The sequence below is a fragment of the Aphelocoma coerulescens genome, chromosome 2, assembly GCF_041296385.1.
Source record: "Aphelocoma coerulescens isolate FSJ_1873_10779 chromosome 2, UR_Acoe_1.0, whole genome shotgun sequence".
NCBI lineage: Eukaryota > Metazoa > Chordata > Aves > Passeriformes > Corvidae > Aphelocoma > Aphelocoma coerulescens.
The window spans coordinates 60910337-60933050 of NC_091015.1; the positions used below are offsets into that span (position 1 = coordinate 60910337).

A 22714-nucleotide genomic window follows, 5' to 3' on the forward strand; every position below is an offset into this window, starting at 1 on the left:
CAGTGTTACAGAAACCAAAAACAAGGGAGATTTGTGTCTGTCTTTCTCCATCAGCTACCATTTCCACTTTCCCTCCCTTTAAGCCAGTTTATTCATCTAAACTATTTACAAGTGAATTGCTGTTGATGTCTTGGTGTCTTCTACTGCAAGTCCAAGTGATGGTACATCTCTTTTTCGGGAAAATCAAACTGAGCAGTTTTCCAGGCCTGGGCATCCTGCTGTGCTCTGACCTACTGAGCCATGGCTCTTGTCCATCCAGGGGCCTAAGTTGCCTCATTACTCAGGATGTGAATATTCAGGAAATACCTCAGCATTCATAATTTATACTGCTTACTTGATCATCTCACCCATTCAGTGCTTTTCTTCTCTCATCTGCTCTCCCAAATCCTTTCATGATCCCCATGTACATGGATCTCCTGTCCCTTCCAGGAAACATCCATATATTCACTTTATTTGTTTTTTAACAATACGTTGAGCAACTTTCTGCCTTTTAATCAACCTTAGATCATATTTTTCTGAATAAAATAAGGCCGATGGCACCACTGTGCTTTTTTAATTTGTTTGTTCTGCTTCCTGCCAAGAAGAAGAACTGTGTCTGGAGTCACACAGGTTATGTGTAGGCTGGGTTCAAGAGCATCTGCGTGTCCCCTTGACGATGGTGCAAAACTGGCAGGATAAATGTTAGCAGTGCAGTTTGTGTGTATGTCAGGTAATCCATCTTTTTTGTGAGCAGTGAGAAGGGGCCTGTTTAGGGACCTATGCTCTGGATTCTTTGTTATAAGCACTTAATTATGCTTATCAACTCTCCTTCACCAAAAGTAGAGCATGTGACAAGCTTGGGAAGAGGTGCCAAGCCATTAGGACTGTCTAAACAAGTTCAGAGCTGGAATATGATTTCCGAAAGTTCTGTTCAAACCTAACAACCTTAAAGAAAGCTCTTCCTTGGTTTGAGTATGGGGAAGCTATATGTATATGTGGCCCAAAGACCACAAAAACAAATTACTTGGCATACACCTCTCATCCCTATCTTCTAATGCTAGAAGATTTTAGAACAGTCTGGATAGTTGTAGTTTTCACAGCTTTTAGGGAAGGACCCCTGAATATCACCAAAATTGCAGAAAATTGCATCATATAAGCAAAAAAAAAAAAAAAAAAATTGCCTCTCTTATTTTCCAGTAAGTCTGAGTAAAACCCTTTAATTCCCTACCCCTGCTCCCTTGAATGTTAAGTAGTAGTTGGGTAGGCTGCATACTGGTCTGTGTAGAAGGATAGAAACTGAAAGAATAACACTGGAAAGATGATTAACTGAACATTTGTTCTGAAAGCTCGCTCATTATTTTAGAGAAGTGCAGGAGATGCTAATTTTAAAGTGCCAAGAGTTATGGGTGGGCAGAAGAAAAGCATGAAGATACAGTAAGCCAACAGAATAGCATTTGATAAATAACAGATATAATGCATTGAAGAATAGCTTGCAAAATACGTTTACTCTAAGCTTAGCTCTTGTTAAGAAAGAGATTATTTTGTTGGTTTGGCATCCAATAAATTAGGAGAGCTCACCTTACTAGCACCCCAAGCCAAGTGACTGGCAGGTGAGAGATGAGACAGGCCTGCCTTCAACTACTGATTGACTTTATACAGAAACAGTATTTTAAGTGTATGAAGTTTCATTTGGCTGCTGTGCACAGTCGCACTGCGTCAGTTGTACAAACGGGGTCGGGATGGGTGTTTACACATGGGCAGGATTTCAGAGGTCATGCTTCCCGTTAGAATAAGGCCATTATCTCAGTTTCTGGTACAAGGCTAAAAATGGTCTAGTAGGTGTCAAATGTTAGGTCCCTGAGGTCAGGAAATGAGGCTCAGCAACAGCTGGAACAGGTTGCTTATAGATGGGAGACCTCCAGGTTTTCTCTCCATCACATGTGTCAAAATGCCGTTACACAAGGCCTAAAAAATGGGTCCTTCTCTGAGGTATTGCCTATTTTAAAACAATGTTTTCTAATTTGATAGAGGTGCCATCTGTCCTACCTGCTGAGTCTGCTGAACAGAAGTGCACTTTGCTACTAGTGATTGTCAGCAGCTCTTTTGCAAACCACTGAGTCCCAAACTCTAACCAGCTCCATGTGGCAAATCTGCAAAACCAGTGACGGTGAACAAGTTCTTCTGAGGCCACCACTCAGTCTGCAGTACCTCATGACAGGTGGCCAGACAGAAGGACCTGGCTCTTGGTCATCAGTTCAGAGACCTGGCAGCAAGAAGAAAGAGTGACAATCACAAACTTTGTTGTCTCAAAATTACAGTATCTCAGAACATCAATTTAATAGTCACTTTTCAAAACTGTGGCTTTGTTGCTTTTGGCCTCCCAAGCCTGGTGTTTTGGTTTTCTTTTTAAGGAATAGAGAGAAAATGCACCTGCACTGCCAAGCAGTAGAAAGGTTCAAAATACGGTTGTGGAGAGCCTAGTTCATGTGCACCCATGCATAACCCCCAAATGTAAAAATTATGTACTGGACAGTGTGTGTGAAATACCAGACCTCCCTCCAGGGCTGTCAGTGTGGTTCCAAGACTGTCAATGTCTTCAGAAACCACAGCCATCACAAATGCCCCATTAGTCAAGGGTTAGCTGGTCCCACAGCTGTCACTGTGAGTGCCTCTCCTGGGTTCCATCTACAAAGGATTCACTTGCCAACACCAGTCTTTCATGGAGAAGGGGACAGTGGGGTGGCAGGACCATCTGCTTAGTTTCAAAGGACAAAATCAGGGCCAGAAAGTAATTACAAGTGTGCTACAGGGAAGATGTAGCATAGGGCCATTTTGCAACCCACTGAAGAGAGAGTAGACCAAGCTGTGCTTGTAGCTACACTGAAATTCACTGTGAAGAGCTTTATCTTCAGTGATGATACTCGGAAGTTACACTGTCTGAAAAAGGTAAATATAACTTCAATTTCTACAATATTCTGTGGTGACATTGAAGATATCTTTTTTTGTCTGTGTGTGTAAAGCTATACAAAGCCTTCACAATAAAAATGAAATGTACAAACTTTTATAGCAATGGAAATTAAAGCCTGGATATTTAAAACTCTATGTCAAAATTCAGGATCACAAAAGAGAAGCCAGACTTTGAAAAAAGTTGAGCCACTCACAGAAGCCAGTGGGCAAGCTTAGTACTTTTACTTCCTCACATACACAGCTCTGATTAATATACCAAAAGACATTTTCTTGAATTTCAACCTAAATCTCAATGGTTTCAGGAGGAATGTGCATGCTCGGTAACATAATTTTAATGCTATATCTTATTCCTTCTTGAAGCTGTAGGAAACATGGAATAGTAACGCAAATCACCAGGTACTGAAGGTTGACTTTTCTCATGGGTGTCGTTCTCACAAAATAAGTGAAGGGGAAAAAAAGAGATTAAAGCAAAATTTTAGTGAGCAACTGTTTTGCTAAAGATTTATGTCTTATTTCTTTGGGAAGGACATAAACATTTAAAAAACCCAAACATTTTAATTTTTGACAAAACCCCCCATGTATATGTTTTAAAAACACTTTAGTTTAAAACATCTAAAGAGAATTATTTTGGCCTTTCAGAATTTTCCATAGAAAATAAACTTTTTGCTTTCATCCACATTTGCCCTTTTGCCTGATCTCTATAAATACCAAGAGAAGTATACTTTTACGCTCTATGCTAGTGCTCTGGTGCCGAAATATTTCTGCTATTTCATATAAAATACACAATCAGGTTCTTTTACATAAGCTTCTGGGAGTTTATTGCTTGTAAGTCTGAACTGAAGACAGTAGACACTATTTTGTTTTGAGTTGCTATATATTTTGACATTTGTCTAAGGGGATAATTCATGTAGTGCTGTAGGACTGTTGTTTAAATTCCAGCAGGAAATATGTCTTGTTTTGAAAGAAAGGCTTGTTTAAAATCGCAGATCTAGAATAAGAAGCCAAATAATAAGGCCAAAAAAGGGAACAAAAACAATTCTTACAAGACAGACCTCTAGGGTTAGAATTGCCTGATGTATGAGCTGTCAGAAATCCAAACTTCACCATGTGCAGATAAATGTTTTGTAAAATCCCAAAGTTAGGACTTTCTTGGCAGTACATATTTCCTGAGCAGCTTTTTGAAAAATTTAATCCCTTACAATTGTAAAAAGCTTTCAAAATGCTGCCTTCCTGCAGCAAAAGTAGAAATGCCATGATAGGGACTATTTTCAACATTTTGCTTGTGCTTGTATGATTACTATTTCCTTGCCATTTCTAGAGCTAATAACGGTGTGGATCCCTTTGGTTCAGCTGTGATACATGTTAAAGTTCCTAAACATTTTTATGTGTCAAACTTACTGAGTATTTGTGAGGTAGAATAGAGCATCTGAAAACTTTGGTGGACCAATCACTAGAGAGGTGGATCCCAAGTGCTAGGTATTCTGTGTAGGAGAATAATGTGAGTGATGAATAACCTACAGTAATGTTAGAAACAGTTATGAGTTTGAAAACTCTATGTCCAAATGCACTCAAGACATCTTTAGGTTTTGCTAATATCATTTATTTGTGTGGTAGGTTCACACCAAGCCAGGAAGGTAAGTATCAAGAATTTGGAATACTTGAAAACCAATCCTGTATCTTAAATCAACTTCTGATTAGAGGATTTCTTTTACAGGATCTAGGACATTAATGAGGAATACCTCTGGTCTCGTGCTTTTTCTTGGGGAAACTCCTTATTGCAGTTTCCCAAGTAGGAAAGGGTTATGGAAAAGAGGGACTGGACTTAGGAGGCTTCAGGCCACTGCAAACCTGGACTTAGATGAAGTATAGCAAGGCCTGGTCTCTGAAGATGGTTGGCCCACACTGCCCTTCACCTGCGTAAGTCTCACAGGACAATAACCAGCTGTATGTAAATGAGAGGTGTGGGTGGCAGAGACTGCAAAGAGAGAAGGCTCAGCTGATGTCTTTTTAAGAGGAAGGGAAGAGGAGAGTGTCCCACAGCTTCAAGGTAGCTTAGCTTATACAACAAACAAGAAGGTTTGCAGCAGAAGTTATATGATGCCTCTCTGGCAAACAGAAGACAGATTTGCCAGCATATCTTGTGAAATTCTGTAGTCTCTGAGATGCACATCTTTCCACTGGTAAGATCTGTGTATTCCAGCTCTCTAGTATGTGCAAAGGTGGTTGTTAGGAAATGGAGAGGCAGTTGCAGTGAGTGCTAGCTAGCTCAGAGCACAGAGCATTAGCCCAGTGGCTTACTAGCTTCATGCAAGTTCTTTAGTACACCATGGGCCTAGAAGTGATGCCGTGAGCAGTAACTTCATGGTTGTGTGGACAGCTATTCACACTAATGCTAGGGAATGCTAGAGCAAGTTCTGCATTAAAAATAAATAAACTTTTTGCATTCATTCCTCCAATGGCATGACTGTTTCAGATCCTCTCTGCTCTGCTTGTTAGAAGCCTTATTTCCCATCTGAGATGCATTTATGGCTCATTTATGCTCAGTCTGAATTGAACACCATGGGGAAATCAGGATACATGGTATACCCAGTGCCTGAGACGGACTGTAATTGTAAGGGAGCTGCCAAAGAGGTCTGCTCAATGGACAAAGGTGTTTGGAGAAGGATGGTGCCCTTGCAGTTGTGCAAGAGTATTTTTCCATATTATCAAAACATAAGCCTGTAGCTCAGCTAGTCCCAGTGGATGGTGAGGGTAGGAAAGGCTCTCATCTTCTAAGCCAAATTTATAAAACTTCCAAACGTCTTTCACCTCTTAAGCTCAAGTAACAATAGGCTTCGTTTTCTCAGCTTCAGCTCTGTTCACTGAAATGAGAAGTATTGGTTCCCAGGGGGAGAGCTGAAGCAAAGTAAAGCAAGCTGTGTGCAATTACTGCTTTCTGAAAAGCAGGAGGAGCTGGGCCAATACAAATGGTAAGGTTCAGTTCTTGATAAGAATTTTTCAGAGCAGCACTGAAGGGCAACCCCACAGCTCTAATTCAGCTAAACCACTCACATTCTGACCAAAAAAAGACTGAACAAATTGTTTGTGCATTACAATTTCTTTCTCAATCCCTTTTCAAAAAAACTTTAACAGACAGTGTTTTCTATTGCATCTCATCTTGCTGTAGCATTGCTGGTAGCCAGAGAAGGCTTCACTGAGGATAAATTGCATATAATAAGTCAGTGGTGTTTGAGGATCAAGCAACACCCTCCACACACCCCAGGTTCTCCCTGAACTTGCGCCACTTGCAAATGCTTCCGCGTTTGTGAATTTTGCATCTCTTCTACCTTCCTGCCCCAGCACCCTGCCCTGCAAGTGAATATCCACTAAATTCTGTGAGGAGGGGGGGAGTGCAGCAGAGGGGTTGTTACCCAAATTAATTTGTGTTTCTACACACAATTCTGAACACAATGGGTTCACACTCTTGTGACTTAGAATATGTTCTTTACGATTTTCCAGGGTGGCTCCTAATCGCCATGTCCTGCTATTTCTCTCTCTTTCCCCTGGGCTTCCAAGGAACCCTGCATCTCTAAGGGGCATCTGGGCAAGAAACGCTCTGTATTTTTAAGGGAGGCAAATATACTTGTCCTTCTCACACTGCATATCTCTGGAGGCATTGTTGCAGGACTTCCAGGCTGTGAGCTGGGATCCATCTGAGAAACTGACTGTACTCAGCCTTCCGCTGCAGTGGAGCTGCCTGTTTTGGACATTTGTAAGGTGTCCTCTGCTCTGCTGCCTGTCTTGCTTTGTTCTCAGAGGGGCTTTTAGCACTGCTGGGGCTTTCAGGTGTTCAGTGTGAGGTTTAAATTGTGCTAAAATGTGTTCTTCCTCTCCCTTGCTTCTGAACTATTCTTCACCTATCCATATTATTGATGAGGATGGGTTTTGTTCTAGAATGGACTTAAAGAACAGAGGTGTTTTACTGTGCCTTGAGGCACTGTGGTTTTAATAATTGCTGGCAACATCCTTGTACTTTTGAGAGGGAAAAAAAAGGGTTCCTTCAAGTTCTTGAAGTTTTCAAGTTAAATCATACAGCCCTATAAATGTCAAAACACATGTGTTTGCTGAGTATCTTAATGTGTTAGTGCAGATTTAAAAAGACCTCTTCTTCCAGTCAAGCTGCTGGGGTAATTTCAATATACATTCAGAGTCTTAAATGAAAATACTGCTGATGAATAGTGCCCCTCACAGATGATGGAGAGCAAGTTAAACTGAGTAGCTAGACTAAACTTTGTATAGTTTAGAGGTTCCTATTTAGGACACTACATACTGCTTTCTTCCTTAATGGTGGCATCTTAACAAAGCCAACAACACTTGTTACCATAGTCATTAAGCTTTTGAAAACAGAAGAAGCAAACTGAAAACGCAGTAAGAGCTGCTTCACATGAGGCAAACACTGACACAGCAACCTCATGGCTTACTCTGTATTCAAAGCACAGCACGCATCCACAAAAACCTTGCTGCAGCTTACTAGAGCAGCAGCTTACAAGAAGATGGAATATTTTACAAAAGGGACTTAAAGAAAATGAGAATAGATGACCATGCAGTGGTTAGTGATAACTGCTCCCCTTAGCTCCATGCTGAGCTTCAAAGCAAATATCTAAGCCCTTCCAGAAAAAAGAAGTGTGATTGCTGAACAAGTGCATGTATGGGAGGCCACCTGCCAGTTGCAGCAGGTATCCTTACATTGTATAATTTCATTGTGAGGCCAAGAGTTGTGTGTTTGTTTTTAAGAACTGCAGTAATTATGGATTTAGGACTATTTAGTAATTTTTGTTAATAATGGCAATAATTACTTCATCTGTCTGATTCATTTCTAAACCTCTTCAGCAAAGGGGAGTGAGGGACATCTCAACTTTCTGGTCTGGACTAAAACATTTCCTTGGATAAGGGAAGGTGCAGTCTCAGAACTCTTCTGATGGAGAAGAAGCTGAACCTGGAGTGAATGATGAGAGGCAGGAATGTGATGGTAATAGGTACAAGGTCTTTGCAGGATTTGAGTGTGAACAAGGTGTGAGTTGGTTGATGACATCAGGTACTGGGTGTGTCAGCTGAGGTGTATTTCATGGGTAAATGAGTTACCTCCTGTCAGCTGGGCTGATGACTTATTACCTGCAAAATATGGGGTAAAATCCATGACCTTGTATCTCCTTGATTTACTAAGGGGGACTTGCCCACTGCCAACACAGAACAGCTGAGAATAAACATCACCAAGCATCTTTCCCCTCACACTTTCAATGGGTTATCCTGAACTTTCTCACAGACTGATACTGATATAAGATACTGAAATGAGACTTGCATGTAGCCTCATAAAGACTGACGTTTTGTACAGAGAAATTGCTCTTCTCCAGTGGCAAAGAATTCTTTTTATGAATGGGGTTTTTTTTTAGTTCTTGCCAATATAATATATACCATCTATGAAACTGAACCTACAGAATACACTCATGCTAAAGCCAGGATAGTTATCTTTTTATTTCTCATAGTTTAAAAAGAATTTTGTGTAACTCAGCAGATTCCTTTGCTCTGTACTTTAACTTCTAAGGCCACAGCTTTCCCATGCTGCTCCCTGCATTGCAGCAGTAAAGCTATTTGTGAGGCTGGGCCATGAACCATATTGCAAACTGATTTTTAAAAAGGGCAGGGGAGGGGTAGAGTAGAAAACCACCCAGCAAGACCCACTATTTTTTTGCCTCCTAGAGCTACAGAGAGAGTTGCGCACTCCTATACAAAGTGAATGTCCCATGGGCAGTAGAGCTGTTTCAATTCAGTGGCTTTTTACAACCACCCCAGACTCACTTTGCATAGGGCACAAGAAGAAACCATGCATTCAAGGAGTGAGGCAACAAAGAATTAGGAAAGAGGTCACAAAATCTGAAATAAATGTCATTGTGGGAAAATGATCAAAGCATGCGCCCAGGGAAGATAGATGTAGACCGCCTAAAACAGCTGTGCAATTCTTTAGGGACTGGAGTTTTCACTGGATCTATGTTGCAATTGTTCTCATGGTTCATGCTCTCTAAATCCATAGCTTGCTCTGACTTGTAGTGGTGTGAACTTGATGAACTGCTGCTTGGGTCATTTGGTATTTATTTCAGTAATTTAAACTTGGAGGGGTTTTCCTCCTCAATAAAATAAAACTGAAAAAAAACACTCCAGGTTCTTCTACAATATAAATTTAATCCCATAGATCTAAAGATCAGGACTGAATAACAAACACAGAAAATACACTTGAAGAGATTAAAAGAATTAAATAAATAGCTTTATATAGAAACAATTTTTTTAAACCTTGTGGAATGTGATAGAAAACTGAGGTGCAGGAGTGTGTTTGTGACCATCAAAGGAGTGCAGTTCAAAGGGTTTAAGTGCATTCCAGAGGATTTTTTGAATGGGAAATTTGCAGATCACCTTCCTCTCAGTGCAGCAGTCCCCTCTGTTTTCTCCTTGCCAGCTGTTGAAGGAGTGACTCTCTTCCCCAAGCCTCTGAATGTGTTTGATTTGGGTCCCTGCTCCAATTTCCCAGCTGTTACTTGAAGGCCATTTTGAGGTTTGGAGTACCTTCTCTGCCTTCCTTTTTGAGCCCACAGAAGCCTCTGAGAAAACTGGCGGATTTGCCAAAGCATACAGGCTCAAAGGGAATTCCCAAAACCATGGCTGCCCTTGCAGAAAGAGGAAGCTTGGCATCTCTGACCTGGAAGTCCTGAGAAGCAGAGTCATTTGGTTAGGTGACAAATCAAGAGCATACCATGGCTCTTTTTTCGTATGGGTAGGACTGCAGCTTGTCCTGCTCATGTCAGTGGCTCCACCTCTGCACTGTCCAAACGGTTCAGGCTCAACAATCCTAGGCACTACACCCTGGCACTGTTGCACCCTCCCCTCATTTCTCTCAGTCCCTGCATTTGCTCGTATCCCTGCAAGAATGTTGAACGTTTATTGGACCAGATGAAACTAAGAAAAACAGAAAGAAGAGTGCAGTGATGTTGCTCTGCAGTAGAACTTCTAATTTGTTAGACATCCAAAGTCAGATGACTGTCTTAACAGCGCGTTAGGGTTTAGTAGCTTATTAAGCTGAAGGGTGAAAGCAGATGGGTTCAATACAATATGGAAAGAGTCACCATTCTCTTTGCATTCAGTCATGGGACTAGGACACTGAGTGAAGTTCAGCAGATGAACAATTGTCCCTGTCTGAGGATCATAATCATTAATTATCAGTAGTTAGTCTCTGTGAAGTCATGGTTATAGCAGGTGTGTCCCATCCAAAGATAGCTTTGCCATGTCCCCCCTTGGAATGCATTTGATGGATTATTTCAGTTTCTGCTTTTGAAACTATCAGAAAAGTGAAAACATTATTCTACCTCTTTGCCTGCTGTATTATCTAGCCATGTCCTAGCCCAAGCAGTGCTAGAATGTTCAGTCTTCACATGGGGCTTAGGTGTGTGCATCTCATGTGTCATCTCACATTTATTCAGGTACAAAAGACTCATGGTAACCCTTATAACTATTAGTAAACAGGGACCTTTTAGTGATTGTCACTGTATTAGTATGGAAAGCCATCCTAAGCACTGCTTGTCTTTTATATTCTTTATCATAAGAAAACTGGCCACCCAAATATCATAGTAATATGTATTGCACCATTTCTTGCATAAAAACCTGAATTTGAGGCTCATGGGCCAGTGTTCACTTTGGAGCATTCATGACTTTAATGCATTTAGATATTTTCTGACTTAAAAACAAAATAAAATCCATCTGCTCACACCTTCACAGTATCTATCCAAACCACCCTGAAATAATATGTAAACTTTGTGTGAAGCCCATGGAGAGGGAGTGAGATCACCTGAAATTCAGCCCAGATTTGGTCAGGACCTGGCCCCAGTTTACTACATTGGTTCAAAAACTCTGGAGACCTGGTTCTAACTGCAGCTGACGAACACTGTGTACTATTATCCATATGTAAGTTGTCATATGAATGGGGTATTTTTTCTCCTCCCTCCCTTCTTGAGCTCTGTGTCACCTTTTTTAGACCTCCTTTGGATGGTGTCTTGGTTTGAAAGACAAGTGTCTGCTAAGGGAGGCAGAAGCCTCCCTTGGAATGGCAGATGCAACCCCCTACCCTCCAAGTTATTATAATTTTGAAATCAAGGGGCTTTTAGGCAAAGATGTGGGAAATAGGAATAACAGTTCTTTACTATTATATATATAACCAGTCAAACAAACAGCAATAACTCTGGCAGTAACAGCAAACAATCACAAACCCAGTCCCAGCCTTCTCGGCTGTCGGGCCCTTTCCCCTTGGGTGCAGTTCCGCTCGCAGCCAGCAGGGGCGCTGGCGGCTCCCGGTGAGCAGGGCAGGTGCGATGGTTCCCCCGCGGCTGCAGGGGGCGCTCTGTAGTGAGCTTGGGGAGCACGCGGCAATGGCGGCCTGGGATCCCGGGAAGGGATGGAACAAAGGCTTCACGAACCCCTGGGCAGCTGGTCCCGGTGTCCATCTGGACCCTCGGGAGCAGCAAGCTGGAGCGGCAGAGACAAGCACAAATCCCAGATGGCAGATGAGATGTATCCAAACGGAGAACCCCCCCCAGAGGTCTAGACAGGCAGGGCAAGCACAGCTACAACATAGCGAAGGCTCAAAGCAGCGGCGGGGCAGGGCAGCCATGGCCCGGCTCTGAGAGGGGCAGGGAAGGCGGGGTTGGGATCCCCGTGTTTCTCCAGCAGAAAGAAAAGCGGCCGTAGAAATAAAACAGCTTCCTTTCTCTCTGGACACCAAGACCGAACTGCCCACACCTCCAGATGAAACAAAAAGAGCAGCCAGGTCCTTTGTTTTCCTTAAATATTCAGCCATAAACCACTAGGACTAAAACCCCAACAGATGGTATTGGTGAAAACAAGGAAAATGTGCAGAAAAAGCTAGAAGAAAATTTTTAGTGTTTGAGGGTGATCTTAAGAACTGAGTAGGAAACTCAGGTGGTATACTGGGATAAACAAGATATGACATGTATCACCCAAGCCTCTGCAAATAAATTTCGGGAAGATACATGTTCTTCTCCTGGCTCTGCCAGCTCAGACCTTTTGTTTGGAACTTATGTCAGTCTAAACTGTTCCCTTCTGTCGTAGATAATCCAGCTGGTTCTTCCCACATTATCCTTCTTCACCTCACATGGACACATTTGTTTTCTCAGTTGTAAACCAGTTGCAACTCAGAGAAGGGCTAGAATAAACTCCTTTAATTCCTTTAATGAACCAGTATGGTTCATTTATGTGGTTCCTGATCCCAGCCCATGCATGCTTAAGTCTAGAAATGTGACGTTATGGAGCAAGACCAGGAACTCCCTTAGCTGGCGCCAAATCCACAACACAAGAGCCATGGACAGCTCTGAATTGCCACCTGCCCATGAGCAGATTGTTTTATGTTTTGTCCCTACTCTGCTTCTCCCTAAAGCCAGAAAACCTTGCACACGACCACCCATCTCTCAGAGATGTCTGGAGGATTAAAAAGTTAATACTGCTACAGGCCAAGGTTCCTCAAACTTATACTATGCTGATAAAATTGAACTGAGCACCTAAAGAGTTCCAAAATAATGCTCTGAATTTTAGAAGTGTGGCATGTTTGACAGTGATTGCATTGAAATAAATAGATTTATGCTCACTTCCTCAAGCCTCAACATGATTGAAAAACCACTACATTTCCTGGTCATTTGAGCTTTCAGAGATGGCATTTACTGCCATTATTTTGCCCCTGTTTCATAAATTGCCAAAGGAATGAAAGAAAAGTAAGAAAAGTATCTTGCATGAGTTTTTAGAGAGAAATATAAGCCTCCTTAAAATGGGTTAGTATAATGTATTTAAAATTTCAGAGAAACATAAAGATTTTGGCATGTCAGACAAAAGAGTGGAATTACTGTTAACATTTTTCACCAACTCTGAAAAGCAGGCTTTGTTATATGCTGTCTACTGATGCTCAAAATATCCACCTTCAAAAGTGAACTTTCCCATCTCTAATGAGAATAATGATCAGAATCTCTCCAGCACTCTCCTTGTTCCCATGCTCCTGCTTCTTATTGCATCCAAACCAAATAAGATATTAATGAGGATTAAATACAAGTCAAGTTAAAAACTCAGTTGTTTCTTCTTCCAGCATGGTTGGATTAATTTGCAAGACCATAGTCTCTTTTTCATCTTTATTACACTGTTTATGAGCTGACAGAGCTGTGCTTGTACTTTTGAGCAAAGACCAAAAATGGAAAACATCATCCTCAAGGTACCTTAGAAATTTTGGATAGAAAACCATTCCTGTTTTCCATACAAACCTTGCTACAAGAGTCATGATCAAATGTCTGGAAGTATTTACTTTTGACAATGAGATAAAAATATTTTTCTTTCACATAATGGAAGAGTTAATTACTTTTTTTACTTAGCAGAAAAAAAATCTGCCTGACTTACCAGTCATCAGAACAAGACTTTTACAGTTGCACATGATGGGGCATATGTTGCTCACAACTTGCACTTCTGTCTGCTGCCTTTATCTTGGTGAAAGACATGTTTCATACAAAAAATGTAGCCCAAAGTTTGATCTTCTGATGTGTAGAGTGGGGAAAGAGTCCAGTGATGTCTTGTTGAGAGGTGTGAGCGTGAATATAAATAATGGATTGGCCTTAAGTGTCTTAAGTGTTTTGTGTTTGTTTGTGTTATCACATTTGGAGCATTTCTGTAATAAATATAAACCCATCCTTTTACACTTTCATGAAGTGTAAAAATGACAGTTAAGAAACTACTTCTAAGCAGTTCTGGAGTCATCTTAATGCAGGGTAATAATTTGCACCTTTGGAGTGCAAAAACTGGAGCCTGAAAGAAAAGAAAGTCTTTGTAAAATGTCACATCTTTGAAATGAGAAAGTATTTGCAAAGTGTTACCTCTTTTAAATGGCTGTCCTTAGTCTTTACTCCCCAACTCCTGGAGATCAGGCAGAGCAGAGGAGCAGGAGATCAGCTAGAGTGATCAGCAGAGGAGGAGCAGCTCCGTAGGGTGGACTGGGATCCCACAATGTGACATGACAGTAACCTAGAGCCCACTCCCTTAGTGGGGATCTTACTAGTTTAAAAAAAAAAAAAGAGAGAGAGAGAGAGATAAAGAGAGATAGAGAAAATACCATGCCTGGAACGATCATTAAACCAATAAAGTTTCTATAATTTTTTTGCAACTAATATTTTACAGATTTTATCCAAAAAAAAAAAAACCCTTATCTTTGTCATCTCTGTGGTTCTAAGAATAATTTGGTAATTTTACTCCTTAGAAATAACTTTTCTTTTTCATCTTCTCATTTCCCCAGGCTTACTTTATGAGGAAGACTTGTCAAAAATATTCCAAGAAGTGAAGCAATACAGGAGAAAGGACTGAGTTTTTGGAATGTAGTGATGTATTTCTTTGGAAATCCTTGAAGCAGATGAAATGATAGACAGAAGTGTTTCACTGTAGCTTCAGAGAGAACTTTCAGAACTTGTCATTTCTGAGCAGCTGGAGCCTTGGCACAAGCTCCCATGTTATGTTTTTTCCTTTAATTCTTCCACGGTTCTGCCCCAAATTACTTCACTGTTAGCATTTAAATGAAAATAGGCAAATCTACTACACACTTAGGAAAATATAGAGCCCTCTCCTTGCCCTATGCAAACCTCTATTGACATGCATAAACCTGAACTAATCTGCTTTAACTAAGAATGTAGCCTTTAATCTGTTCTTTAACTACTAAATGTGGCAATCAAGAATTATTGCCTACATTTCAGATGGATTTCAGCATGAATGTACCATAAATCTTTCCTCTCTCTTTTTTCTTATTTTTTTTCCCTAATCCAATCAGCAATCTCTATTCTTCCAAGCCTTAAATTCACCTTGCCTTCACAGAAGTTAATTTTCCATCTGAGAGGCATGGTCCATATTCTCTTCCTAAATATTTTCCATGTCTTTTGGTCATCTCATCTAAGTAAAAATAGCACAAAATAGTGTAGTCATGCAACCTGCCTGAGGATAGATTGGTTTCAGGGATTTCTTGCATGTACGGTGTACTGCACTTGAGAGTCTTTTATGCCAAAGGAAGGTCTGATCTTCGTTTCAATATTTCACTCTTTCTACTTGCATATTCCCCACTGCTGGCTGAGGTTTCAGTAGAAAACTACAACTTTGAAGGTGACAAGAAGCCTGCCTGAAACAATCAGGACTGGGCAGCTGTTTCCCTAAGTCTGGATTATTTTGTGGGATGGAGTTTAGGCAACTTACATTAATGCAGCTGATGCACTGCAATTAAAGAGAAAAAGCATAAGACCATGCTCACCATTGCTCATTATTAATGTTCATGTGTGTGTCAGTGGTTTTTAGCACCTCTGCATATTAGCTTTTGAAGTTGAACATGCTTAATGGACTTATTTGAGGGAGGAAAGATGACAATAAGATATTGGAGAAAGCAGATCCATGAAAAAATAATGATGATGGAAAACACAGTGAGTAGAAGGAAAATAATTCATAAGAGAAAGGGATTAGAGACCTCTCATTTTTCCTCCTGAAAGTGGGCAAGTACATCCTTCAAAACTTTTGTGCACCATTTTTTTCCCGTTTCAAGGACAAAATGGACCATTGCAATAAATCAGTCTGATTTTCTTTGTAGCATTAGCCACAAAACTTCCCCAATTAGGCTTTGATCAAAACCATGTGTGGAGGAGAGGACAAAAAGGAGCCATGCTATGAAAAATCAGCTGTTCCTTCTAGGTGAAATGTGCATGTGGCCCATCCTATTGCTTGAATTTGGTGCAATCCAGAGCCCTGGCAAGGCAGTTGCCACTTGATCAGGATGGTGGCCACATGCTAAGGCAGTGAGACAGGAGGTGGTAAGGTAAGGGAAGGTTTTGCTTTATATAAGTATCTGCTGCTTTTCATGTGTCTTTTACCTTGAGCTTCCACTGTCTGTATTTTTAAATCAGGACACTGGGTGAGACGGATCTTGCAGTAGAGGCAGTCTGACAGATCTTATGTTCCAGGATCTAGAGGAATTCTTCCACATACATTTCAGAACTTTTTCATTGCTTTTCCACCAAGAAAGAGATGAATTTTACAAGTTTTACAAAAATAATGCTGACAGTTTTCTGGTTTTTCTTCCATGTTTTCATTTTCTTTCAGTGAATTAATCTGTACAATGTCTTCTACTAAAAAAAATGGTACTGAGACTCAGAGACTTGATTCTAAGTAACTATATGAAACCTGCTAGTTCCCAAAGCTTGTTAAAAACTCATTCAAATTAGATTTTACAAAGTTAGGAGCATAATGGCAACTCACTTTCAAAGATGGGACTTTTGAGCATTCACAGAAAATCTTCCTGAATCTTTTTGTGCTTCCTTTGGTGTCCTGAAGGAGTAAAGTTGAGCAGACAGGTTTCACTGCTGGGAAAGCACCGTGAACTGTTGAATTTACCAGGAATGTTGAGATAGCAATGTGCAAATAAATTTTAAGTGAGGAGAAAAATATGGGCTATCACAGTAGATGAAGTATACTTTTTTTGTTGCAGGAATAAACTGTATCTTTGCTTAGACCCTAGCAACTCTGTTCAGCCCTCTTATTTTATCTATCTGAAAAAAATCCAAAGCAATGCCATAAAAATTTAGTAGTAAGCCATTCTGATATAATGAGCCACTCTGAATTTCAGGAGAATTTGGCCCACCAGGTGAAGGTCTCCTGGCACTCAGCATCCTGTCCAGTTCTGTGTCTCCCATTTGAGTTTGAACAGTATTTCCCCTACCCTTGTTGCAGTTCTCTTAAAGTTCATTAAGTGCTTGCCTGGGAATTACACAAAAATTGCAGTCATGAACTTGAAGTATCACTTTGTAGAAATAAAATCCCCACAGGAGTTGCAGTTTCTGCAGCGACACTGAAGGCGCACACAGGAGGAGAAAACGAAGTGTGGAGGTGTGCACGGTGCCAGCAGATCATGCAAATTAAATATTCAGTCACTCTTATTTCACTTGTGTCAGTGATTTCCTCAGCCAGGCTTCAGTGGTTTTAAAAGTGCAAACCTGCTGCTTCCTTCATCACTGGCAGGGCCGCTGGGACCTGCTCTCAGTGTGCTCCAGGAGAGTCAGCAGCTGCTTAAATCAGAGAAGGCATGTGGCTGATTGAATCACCTGTCACATTGATTTATGGACCTCCAAGGTCATTTCTTCGTGGCTTGTAAGTGATTTTCTTTGGATGAAAAATATAAATGAAGAAATTGTAGATGACCTCTTTATTAAGAGAAATGTAAAAATAATGAATAAAGACAGATTTTTTTTTTTTTTCACATATAGTTCCAGTGGAGGAAAAAAACCCTTTTCCCATAATGACATCCCTAGCTAAAAAAAAAAAAAAAAAGGAAAAAGAAAGTCTTGGTCACCATGGACAACAACTTTACAAGGTACTGATCTATCTAGTGGTTTTTATTTGGTGGCTGAATACACTGCCACTCCTCTTCAGACTGAATATAGGTAGTTGCTCTGCAAGCTCCTGCCAGAGGTTAAAGAAAACCTGCTTACAATGCACTGTAGGTGCCTGAGCTCCTTGTTCTAGTTTTGCTGTTGCCATTCATCCAGCTAGCATCCAGCTCTTCATTTCATGCTCACTTTCAGAGCACAACTTGTGGAGTAAAATGCTGTACAAGAAAGAGGAGAATATTGTACTGTAAGAATACAGCAGGCATACCTGAGGTACTACTGCAAGAGTTTTAATGCACTTTAATGAGGAATTATTTCTTTGTCTGCAAGAATTTATCTTTTTAGGCTTTTTATTGAAAAAAAGAAAAGAAAAGCTAAATAAAACATATTTTCATTTATCATCATTACACTAAAATGTCTGAAGAACTGGAGAAGGTTGGTTGTTTTCTTTTTCCTGGCATGCTAGAAGCCATGTGAAAGAGCAAAACTTAGCCTATTTGTTTTATTCTTTATAAAGACTTTTCCTCGTGCCTTTCATTCCTTTCACCTATCACTCCTGAGTAGGAATGTTGTTGATCGCATGGATAACACTGAGAGGAAAGCTCCGTGAAGACTCTCAAGTGCAGAGTTTTCAGCCTTGGTCTCCAGGTATCACATGCATCAAATATCACTTCTATTTTCAAGAAAGCAAAGAGCTTTTAAAGACTGAGACTCCTGGTCACTGACTAATGTGGAAATCAGGGAAATGCCAAGGTTCTTGCCCATCTGACATTCTCAAAATAACCAGAAATTCCCCAGAGGAGACTCAGAGCTAAAATAAGTTAAAACTCAAACTATGCAGAAAATATTTCAGAAATTCGAAGTGTAGTTTGCAGAACTACATAAATAAAGTCCATTTACTATATAAATAAAGTCAATTTTTTCTGATTTTTCACCTTTTTAACGAATCAAAGTATTTTCTTGACATGCACCAGGAAATTTTGTTCCACAGACCTGTGCAATTTCTGCCTTAGCAGCTGAGCTTGCTTTCAGCTCTGGCAAAGGTACCAAGGGGATCCAGAGGGAAGAACTGCAGAAATACAGGATTTATAGAACTGCTTACAGCTCTGCCACAAAACTCTGACAGCTTAAATTAAAAGTAAAGGATGGATTAACTGTGTGGGTACACATCATTAATATAGATTTATTTCTTTATCATTTTGCAGTGATAAGCCAAACTGATGATAAAAAAAGAAAATGCACCATTTCAAAACAGCTGATTGGGAAGCCTTAGTGATTGCTCTGGATGACAGCCCCTGGGAACACAAAGGCAAGGCTGATGAACTGATTTTAATACATAATGACTTTTACTTTTAGACACAACTCAAATCAATATTTCCCTTTTTTACTTTCCAGAAATGTTCATCATAAATTTTCCATTATTCTATGCCCTTTTGAAACTCTAGATTCCAGACAGGACAAGAAGCAGAAGTGCAGTAATGCTGTGGAAGAAATGGTTGTTCCAGCAATTCTGGCTTCTCAGGAAGGAAATAAGTAGTATTATGTTTTCCATATAAAAGAATAAACATATGCTTCCAGTTGCAGTGACCTTTCAGATTAAGCAAACAAGACAAGAGCAAAAAGCACTGTCTTTGTGAGAGGGTGGATGGTGTTGACCTGATTGCTGCTGTCTGAAACACTGCTAAATAATTTATGCTAGCTCAAAGTGGATGTGCAGCACTACCAGATTGCAGGGGCACATTCACTTTCACTGCACAGGAGTTCAAATGTCACCATAAGGTACCGAACTGAGGATGGGAAAAAAAAGGGAAATAAGCAGAGAAAAAAGGATAGACAGACTTTTTTTTTTAATGGCAATCACTGCACCAAATAGTAGCTGTCTCCTGGACTTCTGTGCACGTAGAGAGTCACGAAAAACAACTTTGGGTTGCTTCCTACACTCCCTGTAGCAGGGATAACCTCATAACAGGCAATTGCCTTGGAAATTTCACAGCCCATTTGCCACAAACTCAAGAGAGCTGCACAGTTTGAATAGATCCAGACATCCAAGCACTTATTTCAAGCAAGGTTGTACTTCAGACTTGAGTTACATTTTCAAGACTTGTTTCCTTTTATCCATGTCCTGTGTTGCAAATGACTTCTAATAAGCAGGGAAGGCCCCTCTCTCCTTATGTGCCCCTGGGAGGAGCTCTCAAGGCCCTGCTGCAGTGGGAGGGCCACCAGCTGGAGCTGCCATTAGGAACATGTGCCTCCTAAGAGGAGCCTTGCTCAGAAGCACATGCTGCTCCATTATGGGCCGGTCCATACCCATGCTGGAGGTCACCACATGCTGGGGGTGTCTGGTTCATTGACAGCTGCTCAGCCAGACCTGATGCCTCAAAGCTGGAGAGACTATGATATTTTATCACAAGAGGAAATACCACTATACAAGAAGATGAAATGTCAAAGGGATGGGACTTGTGCTCAGCATTCAGTAGATTGTCAGTTTTATCTGTTCTTTTCCAAAATGAGCACGTCTTTGGAGGGGGAGAATCGGCAAAATTTTTCCTCTTTTCTTCAGCAAAAAATATTTTCCTCAAAGTTTGCATCATTTCTTGAGCAAAATCCAAACATCAAATAACTACAATTTGCTTTTGTTTAAAATAATAATAATAATAATAATAATAATAATAATAATAATAATAATAATAATAATAATAATAATAACATCATGCATCGTATATTTATATTGAAATATATTTTCTGGTTGTTACAACTATTTTTGGCTTTTCTCCCAGAGGAGTTTTGCTTTACTGACAGTAGCCAGGGATGGCTGTTTAGCAGTCTGTGGTAACATCTGTAGTGCTGCAGGTCTCCTTGTGGATTGACAGACATTTTACATTGATAAGAAGTTACTATTGTCTTCATCTTGCTGATGAAATGCAGACAGCGGGGCAAGAAGGGTCATTTTTTGTTGGTTTGTTTGCTGCTTTTTTTCTTGGGGCTGCTCAAGGAGTTGGAGCAGGGATGAGATTGATGATCGTGCAAACCATGCCCAGGAGCTCAGTTCCTCCCTAATGTGTCTGTTGTTTTTCAGCCATGGTTGATAGGAGAGGAGATTTGCTGCCTCTCTGAGTAAAATCCTGAAGAGACTTCCTTCTGCAGCAGCCTGTGTTAGGGAGAGAAAGGCATTGGTTTAAGATGTTTAAGGTATCAGTGTAGAAATCTAGCTTACTAGTTACTACTTTGTAGTTCATATGAGCCTGTAACAGATATAATCTGTCTGTGGTATTTGCCATTTTGAAGTACAGCTTTTAACCAGTGACCTTAGTGGAGAGTAGTACTCTATTTTTCTGTGTGGTGGAGTCTGAAGAGAGAGGGTGGCTCTGGTTTTTGTCCCAGGAGAGCAGGAATGCCTGCAGCAGGCACAAGCATTTTGGAGCAAGCGTCTAAAGCCCTTATGCACAACAAGTATTACATAAATCAAAGGTGGTGAAGATGTGACAAGATAGGAAGTAATAAACTCTGTAAATAAGCAGGTCCACTTGCATATAAAGTTTGTGTTAGGTTTACTGTAGGATTTATGTTGCAGTGTAAAAGACCAGGCCATAAAATCCTGTGAGAAGCAGTTCCCCAGAGAAGTGATTTCAGTCTATGTTAGCCAGGTCCCTCACAGCCCATGAGGTGCTTCTGAAGAGATTAATGACAGGTAAATAAGAAAGCAAGTTGTTGTCAATAAAGTGAAATTTCACTCATCATAAGCTTTGAAAAATACATTAGGAGGCTGCAAATCAATTTAGTTGAAAATTGTTAACTCAGTGTATTCCATGCTAATGTAAGTGTGTAGGAGAGTAGCAGGTGGTAGGGAAGGTGGAGTTTTTCAGGGCCAGACCATGGCATTTTTTCTTATCTAAAGTAAATGTAATGAGCCAGTAGCTCCTAAAGCCCAAGTACAGAATCTTGCTCCTGGAGTTGCTGAGATGAAATAGGTTGGTATGAAATGGAAAGGTTGCTGTTGTACCAGGATTTGGGACACCCAGATTTTGTTTTTAGTGCCATGTCAGACAAGTCACCTTTGCTTTGATTTCTTCCCTATAAACCAGAACTGATATATGGAGATACTGTGGAGCAGGGTCACCTCAAAGCACACTTCTTACATACTCCAGCTCAGGAAACCAATCAAGCTTTTATCCCATGCAAAGTGGGAAGAACTTATAGCTCTCTCCTAAATATTCCTTGTTAGAATATTAACAGTAAGTGACAACTCTTCATGATCTATGTTGTCATTCTGGAAGCTGACATGGCAGCTGAGGCTAAGATAGTGAACCAGATCTGCTGAAGTGAATGAATGTTTTGTCAAAGCCATATCTGACACAGTGTTTACACTTCAGCTTCCCATTACATGTCCACTTTCCTGCAACATTGTGGAGAAACAATGGCAGCCTTGAGCATGAACACTTCCATAATGGAGCTGTAATTTCTATTTCTATAGTCACATAAATTTTCTAGTTTTGAAACAATAAAGCCCTGCTATCATGTTAGGTGTACTTGCTCCTGATCAAAGGGGAGTACTCATTTGTGTCTGAGAAGACAAATCTGAAGAAAATTAATTTAGCTTTGGTTGCAAGTAACAGTAATGTGCATTTGAAATACCATCCATGGATTTCTTTTTAATTATTATTCCTTCTCTTTAATTATTTTTATTACATTTCTTTACTTTTTCATGCAGTTTCACCATTAAATGCTCAGACATAATCCATGGAATTTATACCACAGTGTTCACCACCACAATTCCTGGTGGAGCAGTAGACAGCTCATGAGTGTGTTTTCTACAGTAGCTGTAGGAACTGTAGGTCTTTTCCCATGAAATGCTACTCCAACTAATTTGGAGTACCTAATTAAGGATGGGATAGGTAGACTGGAAGGCACTGTTCTGTCCTTGCCAGTCAGATTAGCTGAGCCAGAACCAATTTCTTAATAAATCATTAATTTTGTATGGCAAGAAAGAAGAAAATCTGAGTTGCAAGTGTCCCTGAATTGCTTGTTTTCTTCCAGGATGTCTTTGCAAGGAATTCCATGTGAAATATGAGATAATTGCTTTCTATGGATTAAAAAAAAATGTAATCTGGAGGTCAGTGGGTGTTCTATGCATAGGAAATAAAATACGTATATGCAAAGGTTAAATAAGTCATTACTACCCTGTACACTGTAAGGAACCTATGTAGGACAGAGTGTCAGGTAGTGCTCAATACAGTGCTTTACCAGAGAAATTTAAGTGAATTATGAAGGCAATTACAAATTCTTTGATGGCA

At 40.3% G+C, this 22714-nt stretch overlaps 1 long non-coding RNA gene across 1 annotated transcript; it reads left to right on the top strand.

Moving 5' to 3' along the window:
• Positions 1-15735: 15735 nt before the first annotated feature.
• On the top strand, positions 15736-19806 carry LOC138105758 (uncharacterized). Its single transcript, XR_011148666.1, has 3 exons — positions 15736-15856; positions 18629-18732; positions 18869-19806. It is a non-coding gene; the product is annotated as an uncharacterized lncRNA (long non-coding RNA).
• The last annotated feature ends 2908 nt before the right edge of the window (positions 19807-22714 follow it).